This window comes from Staurois parvus, unplaced genomic scaffold, assembly GCF_062004578.1.
Source record: "Staurois parvus isolate SC_StPar_1 unplaced genomic scaffold, SC_StPar_1.0 ptg000123l, whole genome shotgun sequence".
Taxonomy (NCBI): domain Eukaryota; kingdom Metazoa; phylum Chordata; class Amphibia; order Anura; family Ranidae; genus Staurois; species Staurois parvus.
Genome location: NW_028317919.1, coordinates 263,906 through 270,480, shown reverse-complemented (window position 1 = coordinate 270,480; position 6,575 = coordinate 263,906).

The window sequence follows — 6,575 nt, the reverse complement described above, 5'->3', positions numbered from 1 at the left end:
AATATGGTACAGATGACTTTCCTTTAAGTACTTCATTACAGGGCACTTTTACTCCCTTCCTGCCCAGACCAATTTTGAGCTTTCAGTGCTCTCACACTTTGACAACTACTCAGTCATGCTTCACTGTACCCCAACATTTTTTTTCAGAGAGAGCTTTATTTTGGTGGTACTTATTGGTCACTGGGTTTTTTTATTTTTTGCGAAAAATAAAAAAAAAAAAATCCTATTTTATTTATACCGTTACATTTATTAGACTAAATAATATACCCTGGTTTGGGTAATTTTTACCAGTGTGAAAGTTGGTCTACAAGCTATGGTACCAATCATTGAAAATTGATCACACTGATGTACAGACTGCCTATCATTTCATGAGGCCCTAACATGCCAAATACAAATACTCCCCAAATGACCCCTTTTTGGAAAGTAGACAGTCCAAGCTATATAGTAAGAGGCATGGTGATTTTTTTTTTTTTTTTTTTGAAGATGTGTTTTTCTCACACACGGTATATGCATACTTGCAATTACACCCCAAAACACATTCTGCTACTCTTCTTGAGTATGGCAATACCACCCATGTGAGACTTTTTTTTTCTTTTCCCACAGCCTGACCACGTACAGATGCCCAAAATCCAATCCAAAATCCAAGTACCACCATCAGGTATTCAAGGGGCATACATTGCACTTTTTAATTTCCTGATTTACCTATCAAATTTTTAAAGGCCCTGGAGCTCCAGGATAATGGAATTACCAACAAAATGAACCCATTTTGGAAAGCACACCCCAACCAACGTATACAGTGAGGAACAGAAGTATTTGAACACCCTGTGATTTTGCAAGTTCTCCCACTTAGAAATCCTGGAGGGGCCTGAAATTCACATTGTAGGTGCATTCCCACTCTGAGAGACAGAATTAAAAAAAAAAAATTCAGGAAATCACATTGTATGATTTTTAAAGAATGTATTTGTCTTGCACTGCTGAACATAAGTATTTGAACACCTGAGAAAATCAGTGTTAATATTTGGTACAGAAGCCTTTGTTTGCAATTAGAGGTCAAACGTTTCCTGTAGTTCTTGACCAGGTTTGCACACACTGCAACAGGGATTTTGGCCCACTCCTCCACACAGATCTCCTCTAGATCTGTCAGGTTTCGGGGCTGTCGCTGAGCAACATGGAGTCTCAGCTCCCTCCAAAGATGTTTTATTGGATTTAGGTCTGGAGACTGGCTAGGCCACTCCAGAACCTTGATATGCTTCTTATGGAGCCATTCCTTGGTTATCCTGGCTGTGTGCTTCGGGTCGTAGTGTTGTGTTCTACCGACAGTGACCTTTGAAACTGTGGTCCCAGTTCTCTTCATGTCATTGACCAGCTCCTCCCTTGTAGTTCTGGGCTGATTCCTCACCTTTCTTATCAGTGATACCCCACGAGGTGAGATCTTGCATGGAGCCCCAGTCCGAGGGAGACTGACAGTCATCTATAGCCTCTTCCATTTTGTAACACTTACTCCAACAGTTGATCTATTTTCACCAAGCTGCTTGGCAATTGCCCCGTAGCCCTTTCCAGCCTTGTGGATGTCCACAATTTTGTCTCTGGTGTCTTTTGACAGCTCTTTAGTCTTGCCCATGGTAGTAGTTGGCGTCTGACTGACTGTGGGGTGGACAGGTGTCTTTAAAGAGCTCAGACAGGTGCTACTAAGTTAGATTGATGAATGGAGTAGAGGTGGACTTTTTTTTTTCAAAGGCACAGTAACAGGTCTTTGAGAGCCAGAATTCTTGCTGTTTCTTAGGTGTTCAAATACTTATGTTCAGCAGCGCAAGACAAATTCTTTCAAAATCATACAATGTGATTTCCTGATTTTTTTTTTTTTTTTAATTCGGTCTCAGAATGGGAATGCACATACAATGTGAATTTCAGACCCCTCCAAGATTTTCTCAGGTGTTCAAATACATATGTTCAGCAGTGAAGGACAAATAAATTCTTTAAAAATCATACAATGTGATTTCCTGGATATTTATTTTTTTAATTCTGTCTGAGTGGGAATGCATCTACAATGTGAATTTGAGACCCCTCCATGATTTCTAAGTGGGAGAACTTGCAAAATTGCAGGGTGTTCAGATACTTCTGTTCCTCACTGTATGCTATGAGGCATAATGAGTCTTTTTGAACATGTAATTTTTTTTTAAATGTGGAAAGAAAATGAAAACTTGGACATAGCCAGAATTACACCCCAAAATACATTCTGCTCTTCCTCCTGAGTAAGGCAATACCACATGCATGAGACTTTTTTCACAACCTAGCTAAACAAAGGGTAAACAGAAGATTACCTGTGGTTATAGTAGAACAGTTGTCTGCAGAGGAGTGCTGTGGTCTGCAATAGCCAAACAAATAGTCCAGACAGCAGCCAGGGACATAGTCCAAAAAAAAAAAGCCCTGGGTAATTACAGGCAGAGATATGGTCAGCACAGTATTGGTCAGGCACCAAGAAGGAACATCAGGCTTAGGGCCTCGGTCAGATAAGACCTGCCCACAGGTGTAGAGGCTTCGTCCCACCCAGCCTCTTTGATGCTTATGGACTAACAGACCCTGATCCGAGAATTACATAACCTGGTGAAAACAAAAAAATTGTTTTTTCTCTACTCTGAAGCCCCTCACATATGCAAGACCCTGTGTTCTCTTTTATCCCACTACTACAAAAGCAGATTAGTTCAAGTGGCAGGCAAAAAAACATGGTCGATTAACAGGCCGAGGTCAGTGCAGGTGGGTGGCAGAAACGTGGTTTAGAAACAATCCAGACAGCAGGCAAAAGCATTGTCGGTAAACAGGCTAGGGTCAGGTAGAAGGCAGAAAAGCGGTTTAGATACAATCTAGACTGCAGGCAGAGACATCATCGGTAACCAGGCCAGGGTCAGTTAACGTGGAAGGCAGAGGCATGGTCAATCAAGGCAGCAGGCAAATGATCACAGATTTTAGGAACTGAAATGGCAGACTGTTAAAAATAAGGGGAACTAATATTTTAGTGACGTGTGATAACGTCAGAAGCAGTCTCTGATGCATAGGCCAGGTTAGGAGAGACACTGGGGACAATGAGCACCGATGTCTCTCCTAACACCTCTTCTGCTACATACCCGACCTTTTTTTTTTTTTGGTGTCTTCTTCCTTATTCTGTGGGTGGAATGTTTACTGGAAAATGTTGCTTGTGAAATCTGCTCACACAATTGGAGCGAATGTTTTCTGGGGAGGGAATCCTTGGTGGTAGATCAGGGCAGTCATAATTTCTTCTATATATTTGAGGAAGGTGGTGGGTCTTTCTGTTGACTTTTAATAGATTACAAATGCATTGTAAGTGGCCAAATGTAAAAAATAAATTGCCCCCCCATGAACCGATCATAATCATGGATACATTCAGGTTTTTGTTTGGGACCGCGTCTTCCATGAATTTTCACTGAGGTATCGTGTATGGTGGACATGATGTAAACATCTCTCTTATCCCTCCACTTCATGGCCAATACTTCCTCGTTTCTCAGACTTGTGGATTCCCCCCTTTGTAGCCTTGTGGTTACTAAACTTTGTGGGAAGCCCTTTTTTTTTTTTTTCCGGGTGGTACCGCAGGCTAAGATTTTTCCATGGTACAGGTGCTGGAAAAGGGGCAGACTGCTATAGTGGAATGTCAGGTCCCAGACAATTTTGCCACTTGTGTAGATGAAGGGCACTTAGGGGGCTGGAGCTGAGAGTCTTTGCCTTCATACACGTGAAAGGCATGCACATATACTGTAGCTCTTTCACAGAGCTTGTTCAGCTTCAATCCATACCTGGCCCTTTTACTGGGAATATATTGCTTGAATCCCAGCCAGCCAGTCAAGTGGACAGGGGGTTCATCCACACAAATATGTTGCTCAGTAACATAAAGTTCTGCAAATCTCTTAGCAAAAGAATTTATTAGGGGGCTGATTTTGTACAGTTTGTCATAGTTTGGATGATCTCGGGTAGGGCACAGTGAGTTATCATTGAAATGCAGGAATCGCAAGATCAGATCATAGCCTGAGCTGGACATCACAGCAGAATGGGCATATGATGGATGGGGTTGGTGGACCAGTAAGCATGCAGTTTTTTTTTTTTTTTTTTTTGTAAGCCCCATGTTAAAACATAAGGCCCAATAACTATTTTAACTTCTCCACTGTGAGACGTCTCCAATGAAAAGTACGGGCATAGGATGTATTGGGGATTGTTATCAATATATTGCTGAGCAAATAGGTTTATCTGGTCCACAATGTATTGAAGTAAATCGGCTGGGGAAAACAAATAAAAAAATAAATTTCAGAAAAATTTTCAGTAGTGGTCTGCACACTTGGCTGTGTGGTGAAAGGAGGGAGTGAGGCTGATCCTGAGCTGGAAGGCAGCCATAGTGGGTTTGCCAGGGCATCAGGAAGATATGTTTGGGCCCTAATTCTTGGGGTCTGGTTATTGACCATTGGGGGTATGGCGTTGCTTGTGGTTGCCTGCTCTTCCTTTTAGGAGGGACTGCTTCCTCTGACCCACTACTTTCTACTGGCTCGTATTCCGAATCAGAATCGGATGGTGAGAGCTCCCCGCTGCTCTCATCTGTAATGCTGAGGATTTTGAGGGCCTTCTCACTAGTAAAGTATTTTTTGGACATTGTGGCTCTGGTGATTGTGGCTGTATGAGGAGTAAACTGCTGATGGGTAGCTCTAGTTGAGTACACTGCTGATGGGTGGCAGTTGTGTCGACTCAGTGACGGGTACACTGATGGGCTGCACTGACAGGTCTACTGCTAGCTATGCACTGATTGCAATCCACTGATGGGGATGCACTGACAGATCCATTGATGGGTCCACTATTGACTCCACTGATGGGCTGATCTGACAGATCCACTGATGGCACTGACAGAAACTCTTTATTAACAGCAGTGTGGTGCATAGTAGTGAAAGTGTTAACTGTTAAACTTGCTATTCCTGGGTTCTCCTCCTTACACAGGAATGGTGTGTGAGAAGAAGACAGGAACAGTCAGTGACCGCTGTGTGTTTATATTTATCATCGGCTGTAATAGGTCATAGCCGTTGTCACATCTCAAATTGTCAGGGCTGTGCTCACTTACCTTTTTATACTGAACAGAGTTGATCGCTGGGAAAAGCAAAACCCGTTGAAATGGCTGACAGGGTTTTTATGACAATAGAGACCCTTTTGGCTCTCCCTGCCAGTTGAAGTTTGTGTACACTGTGTGTGTGTAGCTTGGCATACATTTTGCATCACAGCTCCATTCCAAAACTATGTGACTTTAATACACATGCACGGGAGTGACATCATCCTGCCTTGGCCAATCAAGTGGCTGAAGAGTCTGAACCTGGAAGTTAGACTGAAAGAAGATGGAAATGCCTTTGACTGACTAGAGCACTGACATTGCATCACTGGAGGGGATCAAGCTAAGTCTACCATAATGTGCTCATATGCTGTGCATGCAAACATGTTATGGCAGAAAGCTTCTAAAGGCCCAATTGTGTTGTTGTTGTAGGTTATATATATATATATATTTTTTAATATTTTTGTTTTCTTTCTTCAGAGGTTCAATTCAACTCTGAAACAAACCCCCATTCACCCCTGTTGCAATAACCATTATGAAGAAAATCTTCAAAGTTCACAACAGAGGCATGGCCCCTCCCCCTCTAAATTCATACTACACACAGATAGTTTAGGATTTGTTTTAAAGCTCCTTTGCTGCTTGTTAACCATGTATGTAAACTTTAATATGGTGCTATTGGAAATGGACAAAATCAGTCTACTTCATTGTGTCTGTGTATAACAATTCAGCAACTACTACCAGACTGCTAGTCATTAAGCCCTGGTTCACACTGATGCATTCCAGAATGCATATATTCACATGTCAAGGGAGATAACATGGCTCTCTATGGAGGTTGTTCACACCTATGCATTTAATCAAGTCCTGTGCATGTTTAGTGTGATGTGGTGTGTGCTTGAGCCCCATAGACATTTTGTTATGCTACCCAAGCCCCTTAAGACAACAGTGGACTTTAATCCATTTGAACAATTATTCAGAAGAAGAGAAGTACGAAAACAGGGTACTTCTCGAATGTATAAATTTCTTAATGTATAATTAGGAATTACTCCACCCCCCTATATGGTAAAATGGGAGAGGGATTTCGGAATTGCACTAGATGAGCATCAGAGAGAGAAAATATATAGACTGGCACAGGGAGCTGTAGATATGAAGGTAGTAGAAATGAACTATAAGTGTTTAGCTAGGTGGTATATCACACCGAGTGTGGTGCATAGGCAACAAATAGATAAATCACCCTTGTGCTGGAGGGGATGTGAGAATGTGGGCACAATGGGCACATATTTGGTGGGAGTGTCCTAAGATACAGAAGTATTGGGGTGAAATAATGCACCAAATACAGGGGATCACAGAAATTAGTGTCCTGAAAGATCCAGGTACATGTTTATTCCATAAAACCGAGACCACGGTAGAAAAATATAAAAATACGGTGATATTCCATCTTATAAATGCGGTAAAGGGACTCATACCTACATTTTGGCAAGAACAA